This window comes from Manacus vitellinus, unplaced genomic scaffold (assembly GCF_001715985.3).
Source record: "Manacus vitellinus isolate BGI_N305 unplaced genomic scaffold, ASM171598v3 scaffold_1_pilon, whole genome shotgun sequence".
Taxonomy (NCBI): domain Eukaryota; kingdom Metazoa; phylum Chordata; class Aves; order Passeriformes; family Pipridae; genus Manacus; species Manacus vitellinus.
This window is the reverse complement of record NW_021939396.1, coordinates 14,810,494-14,832,726: the sequence shown is the minus strand read 5'-3', so window position 1 is coordinate 14,832,726 and position 22,233 is coordinate 14,810,494.

Sequence of the window (22,233 nt, the reverse complement as noted above, 5' to 3'; positions counted from 1 at the left end):
AATAACATAATCTAGTACATGAATCATTGTGTTTGATCTTGGTTTTGGTTTTTAACCACCCCCCCCCTGCACTCCTCCTCCTGTGTAATGCTGTTACTCTCTTATGTAAAGCAATCAGGATTTGACCAACCTTGTTCTTAATAAATCTCTATTTTCTTTTCCTTAGTTCCTTGTCCCATATGAAATATTTAAAGATGAGTGGCTTTTTGTTTTGTTTATTTGTTTGTTTGCTAACTGGTTTCTAATTCAAAAATGCTATCTAGTGTTTCTTTCAAAATTTAAATTAATATCAGTGATCTGTTCATGGGGTTTTTTTTAAAGACACTAATTTATGACTTTTTTCCAAGTTCTCTGGAAATTCACCTGTCCTTCATAACTTTGTAAAGAAAATCACTGGTAAATTGAGATTCATAAGACCACAGAACCAAAGTATTATAACATTGTAGAACAGACCAGGTTGGAGGTAACCTGGTATTATCTGATCAAGCTTTTCATGGGAAATGAAGCCTAGATGAGATAATCTAGCATCCTGTTCAATCACATCTCGAAAACTCCAGTAATAGGGACTCTATGCCATTTCACCGAACTATTGTTCTTATCATAAAAAATAACTTTTATGTAGGGATGAAACCTTTCCCTATGTAACTTTTGCATGTTGCCCCCACTCCTCTCTGTGTGACTCCCAGGGAAGAGGCAACCTCCATCCTCTTTGTAGCTGCTTTTTAAGAACTGGAATGTTGTAATTAGGTCTGTCCCGAACCTTCTCTTCTCTAGAAAGAAAAGACCTAACCCTTCCAGTTATTTCTCATTGATCATGTTTTCCAGATTTTGAACCATCTTTGTGGTCCTCTTCTGGACTTTCTTTAGTCTGGCCATGCCTTCCTCAATTTCATCAGCCAGACTCTTAAATGTCCTACAATGAAAGGGTTAGTCCACTGGAATACATTGAATTTATCTCACTAACATCTCTAACCTGTTCTGATTTTATTTTTTTTTTCTAGTCTTCTTCTTCAACTGAGAATAATTGCCCTAACTGAGTTCAGTTGACCTTTAAATAAAAAATAATGGGAAAATTAGTTCATATCTTTGGCATCAACTGTCAATAGTTTTTCTTCTCCACTGAGCGGCACATGAGCCTATTTTAGTTTTTCTCCACTGCTACTAATTGGCTTCTGGGTATTGTTTTATATCTTTATGCCTCATTTGATTTTTTCTCTCAGAGTTTGTAGTAAACATTTGCAATCGTATTTTTAATCTTTGTGACTGTGTGGTATACTGAACTCATCTTTTGGCTGAATGTTCTTTTATTATACTTTTAAAATTTATTCCAGATTTGTTTTAGACGGATCCATTATAACAATTTTCAAATAAATGCACTAAGTTTATTACGTATATAATCAGACTTTTAAAAATTATTATTATTTTGATAAAATTCTACTTTCTGTATTAAATTCCATGAAAGCTCTCATTTTATTTTCACCATCATCCAAGTAACCATTCACTCTGAAATTCTCAACTATGTCCTCCCAATTGGCACATTTGCTTTGTAGAAGCAGTTTACACCTAATTGTAACCATAGTGAAGACCAAAAGTCTTTCAAAAGTACATTCCCAGACCTTGCTGGACAGTCCATTTTCTTCCCAGTACATAGTTAGGTAAACTTTTTACTCTCTTCATCACCCTCTGCCTTCAATGACTTCTACCTTCAAGTTTAGAACTCACAAAGCTGGACACTGTACAGTAGTTTGGCTGACTGCCTTTTTTAGGGAAATTTGATATATGACATACTACATATTTGGAATAAGATGTATTTTATATTTCCATCAAAGTTGTCAGAACTCATCCTCAAGATGTATGGATCTGTAATATACAGGGCATGCCAACTAAAGATTGAAATGCCTAGGCAGCCAGGCAGGAGAATTGGAAAGTTTTGTAATTCGGATAGCTTATCCTTGGTCTAATTCCAGTATAATCACTGTCATAAGTGCTAACAACACTTACAATTCTACAAATGTATTACAAATAAAAGGTCTTTTCAGCTTTCAATTTTATATATTTTAACTAAGTCAACTGGTCTAAGAAATTATATTAATTTATATATATATCATCTGTTGAGGTGGGAGGGTTAAAATTATTATTTTTGATAATATTATTATTAGCCACTAATTATTAATTAAGTGATATTTATAGGTGAAAAACCTGTCACACATAAATATGCATTTAATATTAAAATCATTTTGGGTTAGCTCAGACTTTTGTATTGCACATTTTTCTGGATCAGCAATGAACACAGTCACAGTAGCAGCAAACCATAAGAAGTGGATAAGGTAAAGAATGTGAGAGAACAATCACTTAACTGTAGCGATATCCTAAAAGATTGTGAGACTTCAGGCTGTTATTCACCATAGTTGCTAGATATTATCTGTCATAGCATGTTAACCAACAACAACAACAACAATCATGTGTTCCGGATTAAGATCTGAATAAAATTGCGAACAGAAAGTTGGTACCATGGGAATAGAAAAAAATGCCAGCAAAGCTTGGGACAAATGTATTTCCTATGGAGAGAAAAGCTAGTTTCTCAGGGCCAGCTAATCTATGTGCCAGACAAACAGTTCACAAAAACAGGTTTCGTTTTTTCATACCTCTGAATTGCATGGCTTAGAGATGGGTACTGCGTTCCTGGCGTATTATCCTATATGTTCCCAAACCAACTGGCTATTCTGGCAGTAGGGTGTGACCTCATTTGGCAGTGTGCTAGCCATGCATATATATCCGTTTTCATACATCCTATGCCTTGGCAGAAGGAGCTGTTAAAGCAGTTAATCCTAAAGCAGACCCAGTGATTCTTTTTATAGCTGAAGGAGACAAATCATACGTATTGCAAAACTGAACCTAGCATAGGGATTGTGGCTTAATTCTCCTGCAGGGAAAGACATAGGTAACTTATGGCAGTGCTTTCATTGCTCAGTATTCTTTCTCACAAAAGGCCAATAAAAAGCACTTCACTGAGAGGTAAGAGATCCAAATTTCAATTTCTATCACAGTTTAATTCATACATCAAAATGTAGTTGCAGAAACAACTAGTCTTGGTATACCAGCTTGAGGTCAGCTGTTCTGGTGTGTACTCTTTGTTCCTTAATTTTACTTTGTTTTTCCTTGGTGAAAAAGGATAAATGTCTCTGCTTTATTTCAAGTGACATAAAAACAAATTGCAATACTTCAGAATTTTTATGAAATAAGACTCTTGTCCTCTGATCAGCTGATAGGTTCCTAAGCTGATTGCTGTGTTTGGTCTTACCTTTCTCATCATACTTTTGGAAAGGTTTATTTTCTTCATTGTTCTCCCAGGATGAAAATAGTAGGAAACTTAAACAAAGAAAATCAAAAAAAGGGCATGAGCTGCTCCCTGGCAAATTCTTCTGGCACTAAATTTTTTCAAGAAGTCTTGACAAGAGTCATTCTTTACTACGGTAGCCAGGGCCAAGTCCTATCTGTTCTCAGGTCTGCGGCTGCAGCCAGAGGTAAGTCTTGGCAAACTGACAAATAAAAATTAAAGTAGTAGAAGAACAAATTCATTTCTTAGACCCTTATCACTTCCAGCTGGCAAGGACGTGTAGTCCTAATGAGAAAACAGGATTTAAAAGTAATGAAGCTCCCTGGTTTCACTTGTTTACTTTAAAAGATCTCATTCTGCAGAGTGCTGGTTTTCAGTTCCAAGTTTTAACAAGAACTGCATGTGTCACTGTAGGGCCATTATTATTATTTTAAATTATAAATTTTATAGAAGAAGATTATCTCAGTTCCTAAATTACCTCTGTTCATAAATCTTTATAATAAGATAGATACCAGCAAGAAGGGAAGTAAGCATGCTTCAAACCCACCCTTTTCTGTATTTAAAGGAAAATAAGTGTTTACTTCTGTGGAAATTTTAACATATTGGTACTAATAGAAGCTATCATATAATTAATATATCACACTAAAACTAGTAAAAAAATATTTATTTAAACACTCAGAATTATTTGTTTTGATTTGAACAGCTAAATTTAAAGATAGTTGACATTTTTCCTTCCTTACTTAATAAATGAGCTAAAATTTCAAAATCAAAAGTTGCCATTCTTTTTTTTCTCATTTCCTTCTGTCTTCAACCAATCTTTTGAAAATCTCAAAGTTTCAGTATACTGAAAACCAAACACAAACAGGATTGTGATCAGTAGCATAAAGTCTAGCTGGAATATACCAGAGAAAAATATTGGGGCCAGTACTTCTTAACATCTTCATTAATGACAGCAATGGTATGACCAAGCAGATCCTCAGTAAATTTGCAGATTAGACAAACCTGGGAGGAGTGGCTGGTACGTTTAGGGTTGTGCTACCATTCAGAGGGACCTGGGCAGGATGGAACAATAAGCCAATAAGAACCTCATGAAATTGGGAAGAATAACCCCATGCTATCATACACATTGTGTCTAATCATCTAGAAAGCAACTTAGTAGAGAACAACATTGGGGTACTGATGGACAAAAAGCTGACCGTGAGCCAGAAATATGGCCTTGAAGCAAAGAAGGCCAGTGGTCTCCTGTGCTGCATTAGGCAGAACTTTGCCAGCAGGTTGACTGCAGAGATCCTTCCCCTCTGCTCAGCCCTGTTACAGCATTTGGGTGCTGTGTTCACTACTGTGTGGACACAGCACCCAAATGTGTGTAAACAGGCCTGAGCTCCCCAACAGGAAAGACGCGGATGTAAAAGTGTGCATCGAGTGAAGGGCTACTTAAATGATTGAGGAACTGGAGCTTCTGCCCTATAAGGAGAGGCTGAGAGCACTGGGATTCTTCAGCCTAGGACAGAGAAGGGTGAAGAGGGATCTTATCCCATAGGAAAACAATTGTGTTATGTATGTTTCTTCTCCCCTCCCCTCCCTCCCCTCCCCTCCCGTTCCCTCACCTCCTCTCCTCTTTTCTTTTTGTACACCAACTATTCCAGTCACCAAATATTCATTAAAAAAGCAGAGACTTCTTTCATTGGTTCTACCATGAGCCAATAAATACTAAGAAAGGTGTGTTTGAGTAAAAAACTCCAAGGATTTTTTGTCTATTCATCTTATCTAACATTGTGAGTAAATGTATAACATATGTGATTGTAGAGCTAATCATGACATGACTGTGAGATTTCAGAGTTTATATCAAATAACTGGATCAAATAATTGTATATCAGAACAGGCCCTTCCTGATACATAAACTCTTGTAGAGCAATGCCTCCTGGCTGCTCAGACGTCTGTGCATGAGTTCGAAGTGGCTGAAGAGAGCTGTGCAGAAACTCTTGCTGTGTCTGTGTGTTTGAAACTGGGATTGCAATTGGGTGGGGATTTCTGGAGTGACAGCTGATGAAAACAGTTACAATGGCTCTGTTTAAATATTGCTTGGTATTACTTTTCGTTGCAGAGGATGTGAACATGCATGAATGATTATTGCATTCTTTGTGTTTGTTTTTTCATATTTCCCTAATATTTCGTGGTTTTTGTTTCCTAAAGCTTCTCAAATGTAAGTAAGACCAAAGCAAATTAGGTGTAACCTGAGATAAATTTCATTTTTATGAAGAAAATAAAACATTCTTGACTGTCATACTCCTATTTTATGTTCTAGAGTGCAACTCTTACTGCTGTCATTTGCAGCTAGTTGCATGTGTACAAAATTGGTAGACGAAAACTCATTGTTTTCTGTATGTTTAATACATAGTGGAAAAGAGAAGGAAGAAAGATTAACAGCAAACTTACTTTTATTTCCCAAGCGTTGTGCCTATGATAGAATCTTATTTTGGTCTTATCCCTTTGAGTTAGATATATACACAAGTAAAAGACAAAATATTTTTTTTTCCTCTTTTAATTTAAGTGTTGCAGAGGCTTACTAATTAACATGGTAATTGTCTGACACTAAAATAAGTTAGTTACAGAAACTTGTTTATGGAGACTGATGAGTAAGCTAAAAATAGTCACTTTCCAGAAACTAAATACTGCCAACATTCTCTTGGTAGATTGAAAGTGACTAAGGATGGAAAGTTCACCAAAAAAAAGCTAGTCTCTGACTTTCTTTGGTAAAAATCCAAACTACATCATATATAATTCCTAAGCCAAAGAACGAAAAAAAATAATAATTTTTAATGCTATCTTTTAAAATGTACTTACAGATATATCTTAAGGTTTTTAATTGTGCATATTAATAGATTAACATCTGACATCTTTAAAAATACTCTCCCTCCAACAGAAATCAATAGAATTAGGTATTATGCTAGTAGCCAGTATATAAGACTGTGAGCAACAGGGTAAGAAATTTATGTATGTATCCACCTTGCTACCTAAATATCTTGCCAATACACCAGTAGGGATTTTTTTTCCTTTTATTTTCAATAATTTCTTTCTTATATTAAAAGGGTGTACATACTCTTCAATTCTTAATTAAGACAACAGTTCAGTTGATTAGAAAGTCATTGTAAGCATTAAGAAGCAAAGGAATGTTTTATTTATTTAGGTGATTTTGTTTATTTAGTGGATTTCTTAGGGGATGAAAATTTTAAATTTAAAGCAAATAAATGCTGAAAAACTTGGAGTATCTGAGCTCCTGGAGCAGTTCCAATGCAGAGACATAAAGATGATTAAGGGACTGGAGCATCCCTTTTATGAGGACAGGCTGAGGCAGTTTTGAGAAGAATTGAGTGAGAGGGGACCTCATCAATGTACACAAGCATGTGAAGGGAGGGTGTCAGGAGGATGCAGTCAGGCTCTTCTCAGTGGTGCCAAGCAACAGGACAAGAGGCTGAAACTAATGTGCAGGAAGTTCCACCCGAACATCAGGAAGAACTCCTTTATTGTGTGGGTGACCGTGCACTGCAGCAGATTGTCCAGAGATGTTGTGGTGTCTCTCTCACCACAGATATTCAAGAACCATCTGGGCACAATCCTGTGTAGGAAGGTGGATCAGATGACCCACTGTGGTCCCTTCCAACCTTACCCATTCTGTGATTCTGTGATCTGAGTGCAATTGTATACTACTAGGATTAACCACACATGTGAAATCAAGTTAATGTTCATATTTGGTTCACTGAATTTAGACAACAGCAGATTTAGACAGTCAGACTACTGAATATCCTTTGTTGAACAAATATCTATTTATTTTAACTGAATGATGAATTGTCTTTTTGCTCATATCAGCAATGCTGTGAAATACACAATAAGTTAACAGATTTAATAAGCAAATAATTTCTTGCTGTTTTTCCTAGAAACACAAACTTATCTTTAACAATGTGTTAGAATAAAGAAAATCATAGATATGATTATATCTATAATGTTTATGAATGAGATTTCAGAATTCTATGTCAACGTAAAAGTTCAGTTTCTGAGTCAATGCTTCTGTACTTGTTTTGATTATATACAGTCCCCAGGAAGATGTTTTTATTGGAAAAAGGAAAAAAGCTTTGGGGATTTCCTTTTGCCTGTCTTGGGAACATGAGAGATTTTGCTGAACTATTTTGATTCCTAATTAATTCCTAATAGAAAACTGAGTTGAAAATATATTACATTTCTTTTCAAGGCCATATATCTTTCATGTTCCATAGCTGCAGGTAAGAAATGAAGTAGAAAACCCTGTCACGTACAATGAACACTGTTGAGAAATCATTTCTATGCCTAACTGACTGTTGTTCACATGCTCTAATTTGGAATAAGAATATAAAACTTGGTTCCCAGAAGATTTTATTTTTTTGGTAAGTTTATTCCTTTTTTCCATAAAATCTTTCTTCCATGCCTTTTGGTTTTCTTAACTAAGACACACTCTGCTACTGCAAGGACACTGGGATTGTGAATATGTGCTCTGGACTCCCCCTGTAGCATTTTGTGGTTCTTGAGATTTTTGGTCTAGGCTTACAATCTGTAACAGTTTCTGGGAATCAGTATCACAATGTGACTATGAAGAATAAAAATAATTGGCTACTTCCAGATGTAATATGTACTGAATGATGAGATTTATGTGAAACTTAACAGCTTGAGTCATCTCCTCTTATATTCTACAGGAAAAAAAAAATCACAGAATTACAGAAAATATCAAGTTGGAAGGGATCCACAAGGATCACTGAGTTCAACTCCTGGCCCTGCACAGGACCATGCCCAGGAGTCTCATCATGTGCCCAGAGTATTGTCCAAATGGTTCTTGAACTCTGTCAGGCTGGATGCTGAGACCACTTCCCTGGGGAGCCTGTTCCAGTGCCCAACCACCCTCTGAGTGAAGAACCTCTTCCTAATAGCCAACCTAAACCTCCCCTGACACAACATCAGGCCATTTCCTTGGGTCCTGTCACTAGTCACCAGATAGAACAGATCAGTGCCTACTCCTCTTCTTCAAAGCTTAAAATGTTTAGTCCTATAGGAAGTGAATTCAGTTTTTAACTTTTTTAAAAATTTTTTTTTAATTTTTTTTTTTCAATTGAAATGTGGAAATCTGTTTCAGGAATGGGAAAGTGCTTATAGCATTATGAGTTTTTCTAAGTGTTACTGTTCTATTGCATGGACACATATGTGCATAAAACTGTATCTACATGCGTTTAGAGCATTTATATGGAATCTTTAATTACTGTATGTGTGAAAAATAAGAATTTCTGTGCAAGGTTCAAACATATTATTAAGATGGGATTATGTCAATGAGACCACCATAGAATACAGCAGATTTCAATTATCTGATAGATAAGGGAACAGGTTTTAGTATCATTCTGGTAGATACTAAATGGGAAAAGTTCTTTGTACAATGCTACAACAAAACCAACAAAGGTAGCCAACAAATGACTAACCTCTTACACAGCATAAAAATTGTAGGGTGAAGTATGTATCCATCTTCATCTGCACATAAAATTATGGTTACTGCTATTTCAGGTCTGGGTTCCCCTTTTGCAGAGGTAACAAAGAATAAGCTTCACTTTAGTATGCAGAGACCTGTCCTGTAACACTGTGTTTGCATATATGTGGTGTAATAACGCAATTCATTGCAATTTTGTATAAAGTTTAGTTCACTCTAAATACTTTAAGCATCTATGCTCTTGACCTCTCCAATGAAATATATGACAGACCTTAGGCATTATAGAAAATAAATTTGTAAAAAATTGTAACAGTTGAATATTTTTTATCAGCATATTGATACCTGAATGAGGATCAGTGTGAGAGAGAATGTGGCAATAGTGACTTACATATGTGTCCCAGACTGAGCTATTAGAAATGTTCCGGGAAGGGAAGGGTAAAGGGTCATAGTGACACCTTGCTTCTTCATGCCCCAGAATTTTTGGACGTCCTTGTACTCCAGGACTGCAAACACCTCAATCCCGCTATATAAAATCCCTCACACTTTTTCAGGGCCTGAATGTCCTTAAGATTCCTGGACCCTAGAGATCTGCACTGCTTAGTGCAGCTCTTGTCTTCTCTGCTTCTTTCACACTGGCAGCTGTCAGCCTCCCGCTGTCTGCTTTCCAGCTTTGCCATATCTGTTTCCACACCTAAACCTTTCATATGTTCCATACAAACCACATAAGTCTTTTCTGTAACAGGGATAAAATAAAATATTAAAAAATAAAAAAAATAAAGTCAGCACAGATCACAATCATTGAAATAAAAATTTATGACTGGGTAAGTCTCTGGGACAGAAGAATGTGACTGAGTTTCTAAAGAGACACACAAATAGAGACCTCCTTAATTTACTACATACCCTAAGAGACAACCTCATAGAACATCTTCATAGTAACAGGAGAGCTCCTCTGAAGCAAGATTTTTCAGAAAGGCACTTCCACCCACTCAGATGTCCCTTTGGAGCAATCAAGCAAATTTGTTGGCTATATTATTACTGAAAATTGTGCTTTAGGAATTTTACAGAGTATTTTTGTTACCTGATCAAATTGCCTCTTTTCAACTTCCATTGCACCTTTTTGCAGGTATGTTTTCAGGGCAAAGGCACAATGTATGTTTGTCATGGTTTGAGATAGCCCCAAAATCCAATTCCCTAGCTCCATCCCCCCTCCCACATCTCAACCTAATGTGAGATGGGTTTTTCCAGACAAAACACACCAGACTCAAAGAGGGGGAAAGGGAATATATTACAATGACTGTACAAATAAATACCACATCACACTATACACATGATCACAAACTATCTCTACCATGACGTATAGTATTTACAGTGGATCAGATCTCTTCTCCCCTCCAAATAAAAGTCCAGGAGGGAAAGAAGGACAGATCCCTTCCAGTCCTTAAGCAGCAGGATCTTCTGAGGTAGCAGTCTGTCTTCTCCACATGCAGCAGCTGATAGCTGGATTTCTGCCAGCACTCACGAGGGAGGTATCCAACCTCTCTCGGCCCCATCGCCTCCAACCGAGGGGTCTTCCGTGGGCTTCGTAACCCCAGACAAGGTCGTATCACCACGTCATATCACGAAGACACAGGGGGGTCTTCGTGACGGTCTGGTATCTCCAGGAGACTCAGCTCCTTGCAGGGCCTCTGTGCCCTGTCTCTCAGGCTGCCACCGTGGCAGCAGTGCAAGGGGGGGGAGAACCAAGGTCAACTCCCCCCGCATTCCTCTGGCCGTCCCGGTCCAGCTCCGGGACGCTCTGAGCTTCTCAGCTCCTCTCTCTCTCTGGTGCTGCATACTCCAAGGCTCCTCTAAAATAGGAGTCCATCTACTCCTCCTTCCACGGAGGTCTCAAAGGAGTTTTGGGGGGCTGGTACAGTCTTACCCCCAGAACTCTGTCTCTCAGGCTGCTGGTTCTCTTTTCCTCGGCTCTCCTTCCAGGAGTCCTTTCTCTGGTGCTGCATGTTGCTTCTGCTGCTCCTTAGTTCAGGTCTTATCTCTGGCTCTCTGCCACCGTTTCTCTGGTCAGGACCGGCTGCTGCTCTGTGCCCATGGAGAAAACATCTCCCGGCATAACCACAGGTACCTAGCCCAGCTTTATGCTGTTCCAGGTCCCTGCAGCCCCCCCCAGCCAGGGGCTGGGAGGGCCCAGAGGGCCCAAGGGGCTCAGAGCCCCTTCCTCGTGGCTCACAACATGGCCACCTCTCCTCAACAACCAAAAACTACAACTCATCTCTTCCGGTGAGCTTGTGATATGTTTACATTTATGCAGGAGCGCCCATTGGGCAGAACTTCAAAACTTCCAGGGGTTTCCACCCCTTGGGGTCTACCACTTAATTTAGCCTCTGGGGGAAAACAAGATTCAAACCACGACAATGTTAGTGCTTAGAAAAGTTACCAAGCAATTTTAACTATAAATGAAAAAAAATCACACCATGAAAATTATAATAGTCTAAATGTGTCATCACACAATCACTATGAAAGTTTTACCCAAAATATATCAACAACAAGCTTTTCAGAGGCACTTCACAGATTTTATCAGACTGTCTAAAGAAATAAGGAACTGCAGAATGAAACTAGAAAGGAAAGCCAGGGGAGGAGAGGTCCAGGAATTCACATATGAACTTAGCCATCCAAGAAAATATACAACTGTACCCTAAAGCTGTAAAAACCTGCTTTGTACTGAGGGATTAATGGTGATCTGAAAATCAGTTACCACAACAGAGCTGTAGGTGTGAGAATGAAGTTACATCTTAAGCCAATATCCTGCTTTTCAAAGTGATCACATAAATTCACCTAAACACTGTGGGGGTAAAGAATGCCGTACACGGTAATAAGAGGTTTCAAAAGAATTTGTAAGCTGTAGAAATCCTTTTGAGAAAATCAGTTCTGCTAAAGAAAGAGACCAATACTGACATGTACGTATTCCAAAACACTTAGATGCAGAGGTCTAGTGCTGTTTCTTGTATTTGCTGGCAGATATAGATCATTGCAGACATATTATAAAGACAAACTGGTGACCAATTCACTGAAACCTGAAAGTCTTTGACTGACAGCTTATCTCAGTAGTGGGTAGAAGAAACTGGGAAGATGGGAGGGGACATCATGGAGGACTTTCTATGCTTCTGCTACACTTATGACTGCCTGTTCATAAATTTATTCATTGCTCAGTCTCCTAAGAAATATGTATTTTCCTTGTATTTTCAATTTATGGACCAACCAGAATTATTTCAATATATTTGTATCCTATAAAATTATTTTAGAGTTTCCAAGGGAGACATACTCATTAGTGAATGGGATGTGGGAGAGCCAGATTTTCTTCTCTGCTGATTAAAAATCTGATCCAAAGTCTATTTTGCATGGGATGTTGGATCGTTGACTTCAATGTCTTTTAAATCTGACCTTTTTTTTTTGTGCTTTTCCACTCCTCATCTATTAATTTTGCATTTGACTCCTCTTAAATATTATCTACCTAATTCACTTAGACATCAGGATCTCCAGAAATCTTGTTATTTAGGCATATAGTCTTGTTACGTGTCTGTATAGTGCCTAAACAACAAATTGAGAACTCTAACAACAGTTGCAACAGAAAATTTTAAACTGCTTTTATTTGGCTGAAGAGTTCAGGTAATGCAGTGACATAAATCAAAAGCTCTTTTCACAGGACAATTTTATTGTGCTACATTTACTTGAGAAACTGAATTTGTGCAAGTGCTTGAAAAATATCTGAGATTGTAACATTACTATTGTTTGCTAATTTTCATTACAGCATTTTTTAGATGTTCTAACCACAGAAGCTCTATTATACTAGGAACAAAACAAACAAGAGCGTGGTGTCTTTATTCAGTGTATAGTTGTCTAAGATGAACAAAAGGTGAAAAATCAAGTGTGTAGAGAAAAATCTAAGCAAGAAAATTTACAAGTCAGGATGATGTGACAGACAGAAATAAAGCTGTATCCACCAGAACATACTCCATCTCATTTTCTATTTTTGTTAACAGGCCAAGAACTGTTGATATTAAGTATACTACCATAAAATTTTATTAAGTTCAAACTAACAATGATAAAAATGGATTCTCTTTTTGAAAATTTTCAGCGAAACAGTAGTAATTTTTAAGTTACTCTGACATCAAAAATGCTTTTCTTTTACTTTAGAAAATTACATTCAGAAAACTGAAATATTGTTGCAGCAAGAAACTTGAACTTGGCTCATTTTGTAAATATCCTTAAGAAAATAGTCTTCAGGTTCAAAAGAGTAACCCAGACATTTTCAAGTCATTATGAGAAATACTTAATATGGCCAATTTCCCACATGTGCAGTAAGATCTTTAATCATGCTGTCTAGTTTGAGGAGTAGTTTTGGATTTTAGAGCTTAGCATTGTAAAACTTTGGGCTCTACCAACTTTCTTCTTGGTTTTGGACGGTCATTAAACAAGGAAATATTCTTGTAGAAGAAGCTGACCACTTCTTTTGACACACCCTTTTCTCAGTTCCATTCAGTCATAGAAAAAGACAGGTCAAAAGGGCTGTCTGAAAATCATCTAGTCCAAATCTCAGCTCAGAGCAGGGTCAAATCAGAGGAGATTCCACTTGGCCTTGGGCAGTCAATTTTGAATATCTTCAAAGAAGGGGATTCCACAGCCTCACTGGACAACCTCACAGAGAATAATTTTTCCTGAGTATCTGTTTTGATAACTTTTGTTATTGGGTTTTGTCCTTTCATAGAAAACATCCATGAAGGGACTGATTAGAATGGGGCCAGAGGAGGGCCACAAAAATGATCAGAGGATCACCTATGCTATAAGAAAAGTCTGAGGAAGTTGGGGTCGTGCAGACTGGAAAGGAGAAAGTTCCAGGGAGACCCTGTTGTGGCCTTTCAATACTTAAAAGTATTATAAGTAATTTGGAGGAAGACATCTACCAGGGCTGGTGGTGACAAGACAAGGAGCAATGGATTTAAACTAAAAAAGGGTGGATTTTAGTTGAACATGAGGAAGAAATCTTTTGTGATAAGGGTGGTGAGACACTGGAACAGACTGCCCAGAGAACTTAGAGATGCCCCTTAATCATTGAAGTGCTGGATGGGGTCTTGAGCAACATAATCTAGTGGAACTTGTACCTGTTCACAGCACGGGAAGTTGGACTAAATGATATTTAAAGGTCCCTTCTACCCAAAGCATTCCATGATTCTATAACACGTACAGTACACCTGGCATTAGACAGCTGTCTGCAGCAAGATCCCAACTTAGCTGCCTTCTTAAAGTTAAAAATAAAGCCTGCTTTCTCCAGTCTTCTTGAAGATTTTAAGTTTCCAGTGTATGTCCCTTTCTGAGGCTTCCCTATCTCTCTGACATCCTTTTGAAAATAAATGACCAGATCCTCTCAAGGCATGCTTTATCACTTCACCCTGACCATCATTTGAATGTTGTATTTTCTGTAATTTGCATTCAGTGTAGGACCTGTATTATTTTTATTTATTATTTGAAACATTTTGAGTTTTTCCACCTGGGATCACTTTGTTCTGTTGAGTTTTGTGAAACACCTGCTTATTAAATTGTACCCTTTCTCTTTGTCAGTTCCTACAGTATATTTTATTTTCTGACTATTGAATTCGAATAACCATTTTTTTATTTCCTTGCTTAGTTAATATTTCATTGTCTTTTATAATATTGGTCATTCTCACTTTGAGGCATATTTACTTTATATTCCTTCTTTCAGTTAATTTTTCTTGGCCAGTATCCTGTTTTCTTCCATGCTGATGAGAAAATAAAGGTCTGCATTACCAAAAATGCAATGATTCTAGATTTGCATAGTGTGAGAAAGCAGAATCTGTCACCCTTTACCATAATAATCATGGCCGTATACTAATTATGATCTGATCTTAAAGTACACTTTCAGAGTCTGATTCATCTTGACTTTTTCCTAATTAGTAACATCTGATCCTATAGTGGTGCCCATTACAAATTCAACTAATATAATTAGTCACCTTTGAAAATGCTAATAATAGCTGAAAATTTTGCACACCATGTGAGACATTTGAAACTTTGCAACCTTCCTAGTGTTTACGTAATTTTATGATCTTTGAATTTTAACTTGTGTGCTATCTTTACTTACAGACTAATAGAATGAACCAAATGAAATAAAATATCCTTTTACATTTTGAATAATGCATTATCTTTATATGCACATTTGAAAAACACTAACTGATATTTCAAGGATTGTTTAGAGTGATAATTATAATATCTCAAGGTGACTGTTCCTAAATATATTTATGTAGATAATGTGACAATAGTTAATGTTGTATATTTTAAAAATCAACCCCATAGCTATCCATGATAGCATCAGATTTCATTTAGACTTTGATTGACTTGGTGACTGAGACAGATTTAAGCTGCTTATGTTTCTCTCACTGATAATCTAGAAATTAAACTACTTTCTCCATTGCTAATTATTCATTTTAGGTTTTTTTCAGGACTAACAATAGAAAAGCAATATTTTCCTCCATAGGCATGAAGCCTGAGATAGGAAATGCTTCTGTTCAATGAGACATATGATGATAAACATGAATAGATCTCAAGAGAATTTCAAAGAAAATTTCAATTTTTGTTTCACTGTTTTGGCTGCATTTCAATCTCTGCTCATTTTATTTGCATTCATCATCAGTACTGTGAATTTGCTCTTGTCTGTAGACTTCTTTATTACATTAGACTTTCAGTATGTCTACTATTTTAAAACATCCTTTAACAAAGTAAGAGGGCACATGTCAGGCTTAGTAAGTCTAGTGTTGTTTTACTATCAAGTATTAAATGAATTCGTAAGAATAAGACAACACAGAAGTCTACTGCAATAATCATGGTCCCACAACCCTGATTGAATTTGAAAAAACCTGGGAGACATTTTAAATCAATCCAAACAATAAAAACCCTATTAACCTCTAGTGTTTGTCCTTCCTGTAGCTGGATTTTGTTAATCAGAAATATTTGTGTTGAGCCATTGCTTCTTATTATTTTGGTAGAGATTTAATCAAAAGAAATATGTACAGTTAAAACTGGGCAAATACTTACAAGTAATGTGAATCACGGTCAGTAATAAGTGACTCATGCATTTCCAATATTAATTAGAAGTTTTGTTAGGACAAAGTAGATGTGCATGACAGTACACAAGCAGAAACTAATACTGGAAAGCACATATATATATATATATATAAGTGCATTTGAATTTGGAAGAACTATCTTTAAATCTACTTCAAACACAGAGCAGTAAATTAATCTTCCCTTCTCTCATCCTTCTCACATTCTTGTGCACATCAAAAGAAGATTGAATAAATTGTCTGAGAGGACATTAACTGTTTGTAAGGATTAGAAAGAAAAGAAGGCAAACCAGACTGAACACTTGTGGCAGATCTGAAGGCAATAACCTGTTAACACAGACAGGCAATAACTGCTCACTCTGCATTTTCAGTGGAAAGACATGCTCAAGTTGGTCTAGATGCATATTTAAGACTTCAGAAGGATGAAGTCTTGGACAACACAAATGATAATTAGTTGCTGGTGCCATAGTTAGCAAAGGTGACATAGCGAATGGATCAAAAACAGGATGTGGGACCTTAACTTTCAGCAGTGGTGAAAGAAGGCAACTGTAGCATTCTCTCATTTGTCTTTGTGGATTGAGATAGTACCGAGTTGATGGGTATAAATCTAACTGGAACTGGGTGTTTCTCAAGTGCACTTTGCAAACTGAATCATCATCGACATTGACAGCATCACAGAAAAGAAAATGCACACTAAAATTAAAAAAAAATAAACATGGCAAATCATGTTATTTTTTCATCCACACCTTTCTTCCAATAGAACATCATGTTGCAGCAATTCACTAGAAATCCCTTTCTGGCACAGAGCTCTTGCATTTGTTAAGGAAACTGAGAGAGTTCGAACACATATGTGCTTGCTCTTACTGCTCTTACTGCAGGACTTTTGTTATACCAAAATAGAAAGTGTCAGGAAAGGATAAAATCAATGGTGACAAGTCATTACCAGGAAAAAAGAAAGGTATTAAAATTCTGTAATATTTTAAACCAGATTAAAAAAAATTAAATAATTTTCATAGGACCATCGATATACGTTCCTTTTTACTTGTGCCCTTCAGATTCTAGTTTTCTTCTACAACACAGGTTACATTCTTCAGAAAACCTCTGCTAATTCACACAACCCTTTCCAGGTGTCATAGGAATTTCAGTGCAGATTCAAAAATACAATATACATGTTGCAAAATATTGTTTCATCCCACCTATACTCTTGGCGGGGCCTTGAGATCAGCAGAGAGCTATTCAGTAAGTTCCACCTGAATTTGCAATTCCATGATTTTTTCCTGGGAGGTATGATGAGTCAGAGGGTATTCAAGGCTACAAAAAAACTGAACTTCAACATGAGGGAGGTGGAATGTGCACGTAACTTCAGCTGGTTCTTGCTCATTTTTCCCACCACAAATGCATGAGAAAAATTTTCCTTGTGAGATGGTGATCATTTCTACTTTGGACTAATTACATAATAAACCTTGGCCTGGAATACTGATTATCTCTCTACTGTATTCCTTACACATTGTAATTTCATTTTATCTGTAAAAGAACATTTTTTTTCCCCCAAATTCTGTTACTCTTACGAAATATACCAGCATATAATGATGCTACTATCTCTTTAGGGCTTACAAAATGGTACATACAGGAATGTGCAAGTACAATGATAGCTAGAAAATATTCGTCCGGAAGAATAGAAATCAGAGGAAAAAAAGATACTATTTCATAACCTCATTTATAATTGAATTTTCACCCTTTTTTTTTTTTGCTTTGACATTACTACTATTGTCTTTGCCAGATAATAGAAAAATGTATACTCAGAGTAGCAAAAAAAAAGCCATATTATTGTTTTCTGTTCTTCATTCATTGGAAAAACTGTTGTAGAGATTGTATACTCCTGTCATGTTGTAAAAGAAAAGCTTTGGGTGTTGACAGTGATATGTATTTCTTTCAGCTTACTTCTGGCTTGATGAAAGAAAAACTGTTTGGGGAATATTTCTCATTCAATATTCAGAAACCACCTTCTCAAAACAGCAATATTGTACCTACCTGTGAAAAGCAAAGTGAAAATTGTAATCTGTGATGACTGTAATTGCTTACAGCAAATGCATCCTCAGAAGTGGCAGAGCAACTAGAAACCTCCAGTGTAATTGCTGCCTTACTCAATTACTGACCTACTTCAGAGACGAAGAAGACAGAAAGTCCTCCTTGGCTAAAACTCTGCATTTCAGGAACTCTCCAGTCCCTGCAATGAAGCATAAACAAGGTTGGAGAATGTTACATACATGAAATAAATTACCCTTCTCTAGAAGAAAACCTCCAAAGGAAATTTAATGTGGCATCCACCACCCAGCTTTAACTTGGAAGTTACAGTAGAGTACCATAGTTCTATTAGTTACTAGCAATTGGCTAACCACAGAACTTAAATACTAATTTAAGGGATTTTTTTCAGATAACTGTTAGAAACTGAATATTTTGTACAAAAACAATGGAAAAGTGACATTTCTTCTGAGTACTATAATATCATGGGTCACCTTTTAGGTCTTTTTGTACTTTATCTCTTTGCAATTTCAGGAAGAATGCATGTTTGTAGAAATTACATTATTAAAGTATAACTTTCTTTTATTCGGTAACAGATTATAACAGAGTACAGTCGAATTCTATTCAGTAACTGTTGAGAATACATTGACGTCTGATTTTTAAGAATATATTGAATAAAAACCTGAAAACTGTAGAACAAGGAGGACTTTAGATGATATTTTAGTACTTCTTTATGCAGACTGATAAATCTATATCTTAAAAGTAGTCAGTTTTGGGTTTTTTGGGTTTTTGGGGGTTTTTTTGTTGTTTGTTTTGTTGGTTGGTTGGTTTGGTTTTGTTTGTTTGGTTTTGTTTGTTGTTTTTTTATCCTATTATTTTAAAAGAGTGTTTCAGAATGCCATTGATTAGAAATCTTTTTCCCTTATTTTCTCCCTAAAGAATTTACATTGGTAGTTTTCATGTATTTTTGACTGTGCAGCACAGTCCTTATTACTTGCCTAGATATCAGTTAATTACTGGCTAGCTAAATAAATGAAATTGAGTAATTTATTAAATTATTTATTACATAGCAAGTAGATTGGTCACATGACCCAACTGTTCAGATGACCCAACTGACCCTACTAGCATAGCACTAATAATTCAGTGATTTCTACAGAAATAGTGGAACATTATGAAATATAAGACATAAATTCCATTTTCTCACCAATCTTCTTGACTTCTCCTATGGTGTCGCTGAACAGAGTTCAGCAGATCTGTCTCTTACGAAATGAATGGTTTTGATGTTATTTTATTTAGAAACTGCTTCTGGGCAAAAAACTCTGCATTTGACTTTTTTTTTTGTTCCCCAGAGAATGAGGCTATAGTTTTCCTTTTCTCCTTTTTGTTTTGAAGTTATTTTCAACAAATATTTACTAATCTAGAGACCACTGAAGGTCCTTTTATCAAGGCTAGCATTTCAGAGCCCTCTGCAAATAATTTAATCAAAGTTCAATCAAATTTCATTAGACTCAGGCAGTCTTGTGCCTTCATCAAGGACGGAACAACAGATATATTTGGAAAAAGTTTGATAAAGAGGTCTAAGTATAAATATACCAGTACAGAACATGTAATTTCATGAAATTTGATATGTTAAAAGGGGGTTTCTTAGGAAACTGGATTTTTATGGTCTATTATCAGTAAGTTTGAATATTCAATTTCTTTAAGAGATGTACATCCACAAAATTTTCTTTGCCCTGTACAGCTGTCAAACATTCACATAGAATTCAGAGAAGTAAAATATGATACATGTAATCAACATTTTTGAATTTTTTTTGATATGCAAAATTAAAATATTGATTCTTTCAAAAAGACTAAGAGAACTACTCCCATCAAAATCTGTCCATGAGACTTTCTAGTTCCTTGAGAATCAGGTGATAGCTTGTAGATCTGATTAGTTTTACCACTGATCTCCTAAAAATGCTTTCTGTATGAGAGTAAAACAGATATAGGAAATCATCTATCAGCCCTGAAGGTTTCCTTCATACTTAGAAACCTTCCATCCTTATGGAGGCTGGGTGAAGGACACAATTCTCAATGATTTTGACCTATTTGATCTGAGTTAGCTTCTCCATACCAGGGAAATGATTGAAATCACGTCACACAGATTGGAAGAGTTCAAGCTGTACATCTGAAGTTCAGTCCTTCTTGCAAAAATCTGTGGATAAAAGTGAAGGCATATACACAAAAGTTTTTATAAAATATATTTCATGGATAGTATTGTACAGAACTGTTCTCGTGGTGATTTGGAAATACACATTTTGAACCTTAAATATAAAATCATAGAATTGGGCAATGGAATTGAAGAAGTTGCACTCAGATGCATGTTCTCTGACTCCATAACTCATAGTTCTGATAAACTAATAGTTGTTATTACTAAAACATGGGGTCACAGAATCGCAGAATGGGTAAGTTTGAAGGGACCACAGTACTTCCTCCTGCTCAAGCAGGGTCATCTCAGATCACATTGCACAGAATTGCAACCAGACAGTTCTTGAATATCTCCAGTAAGGGAGACTCCACACTCTCTCTGGGCAACCTGTTCCAGTGCACAGTCACCCACACAGTGGAGAAGTTCTTCCTCATGTTCGGGTGAAACATCCTGTGCATCACTTTCTGCATCTTGCTTCTTGTCCTGTTGCTTGGCACAACTGAGAAGAGCCTGGATCCATCCTGTTGACACCCTCCCTTCAGGAACTTACAGACATTGATGAGGTCCCTTCTCAGTCCTGACACTGAACAGCCTGACCTCAGAAGACAAATGCTCCAGTCCCCCAGTCATCTATGTTGCCCTCCACTGAACCTGATCCCAGAGCTCCATGTCTCTCTTGTTCTGAGGAGCCCAGAACTGGACACAGCACTCCAGACATGGGTGTTAAAATATTGCATGTAAACTAGGTGGAGCTGGACCGCTTTTATCAGAAAAACTGAATGCCTCTCATAATTACATATTTTATTTCAGACAAACTCTTACATTGTAATATAAATTGAGGTAATTGCTAATTGCATTAGCAAATGGTATAAAACTAAGAAGCCATTGAATTTCAGGTTTGATTCTGGTTTAGCTTATGCTTTCTGTTACATATTTCTTAATTCTATTAAGCATGTTACTACCAGTAGCTACTGAATTACAACTTTATGCTGATTTAAGTGAGATCTGGGTCTACATAGGAAAATATGATGTGCTTTGGTATTGAACGCCTAAAATCTTTCCCCAGGTGTTTTGATTGCATTTTCTCATTTCTGTCTAGATGTTTATTAGTCACAATTTTTTCATGACATTGCAATAATTTCTGGCAAATATTTTCTTACTAAGTTCTTCAGACAAAGTTTTTTTCCAATAAAAATGCTTAATATATTGAAAATGAAGAATATTTGTGGCTTTATGAGAATATCCACAACAATAATGTTTCTTCTTGTGGCAGAGTATGTGTAATTAACCTTAGTGACCCCTCAAACAGAAAGACTTTACTTGATGATGTTAAAAGATTTAACAAGATTTTTTTTTCCAGATAAGACAGTCTAAATAAATTTTTGGTGAAAATTCAGCAGAGCTATACCAAGAAGTAATACTCACTGTTCAGTTCAGATTATATACCTAAAATTTAGTCTTTAACAGGGCTACTTACGCAGCTTATTTTTTTTTACTATCAATCCTATCAGAGTTAGAAGTTTATTTTTTTAATAAATATAATTTACGGGTTTTTTTTATAATATCTAAATTAAAAAGCCTTTTTTATTTTCATTAGAATATTTAAAGAAAAAGAACCTGATCTCCATTTCTATTCTTTCTCTGATTTATAGTACTATGGAGGTACTTAGACAATTAGGTGGCATACTGTGGGAAAAAGGCTCATCCAATAACTACCACACCAAGTCAGAAAATTTGCAACTAGGTGCTTCTTTAGCACAGACTTCTACTGTAACCTAGTAAGCACTTTCTCAAACATCCGAATAGAAAAGAATTCAAATCCTTCTTCATTTGACCTTCCTGTACAATAATGTTCAAATATAAACCAACATCTTGCCAAAATTCAATAACTGAAGCAAATATGGGGTTCTTGCTTGATGTCTTCTCATTTATCATATTTATCAGAGCTTCATATGCCTCCCGTTTTCCTGTTTATTCAACATTTCTATTAAAATCAACACTGATAAAGCTGACCTATACATTATTATTATTATTATTATTATTATTATTATTATTATTA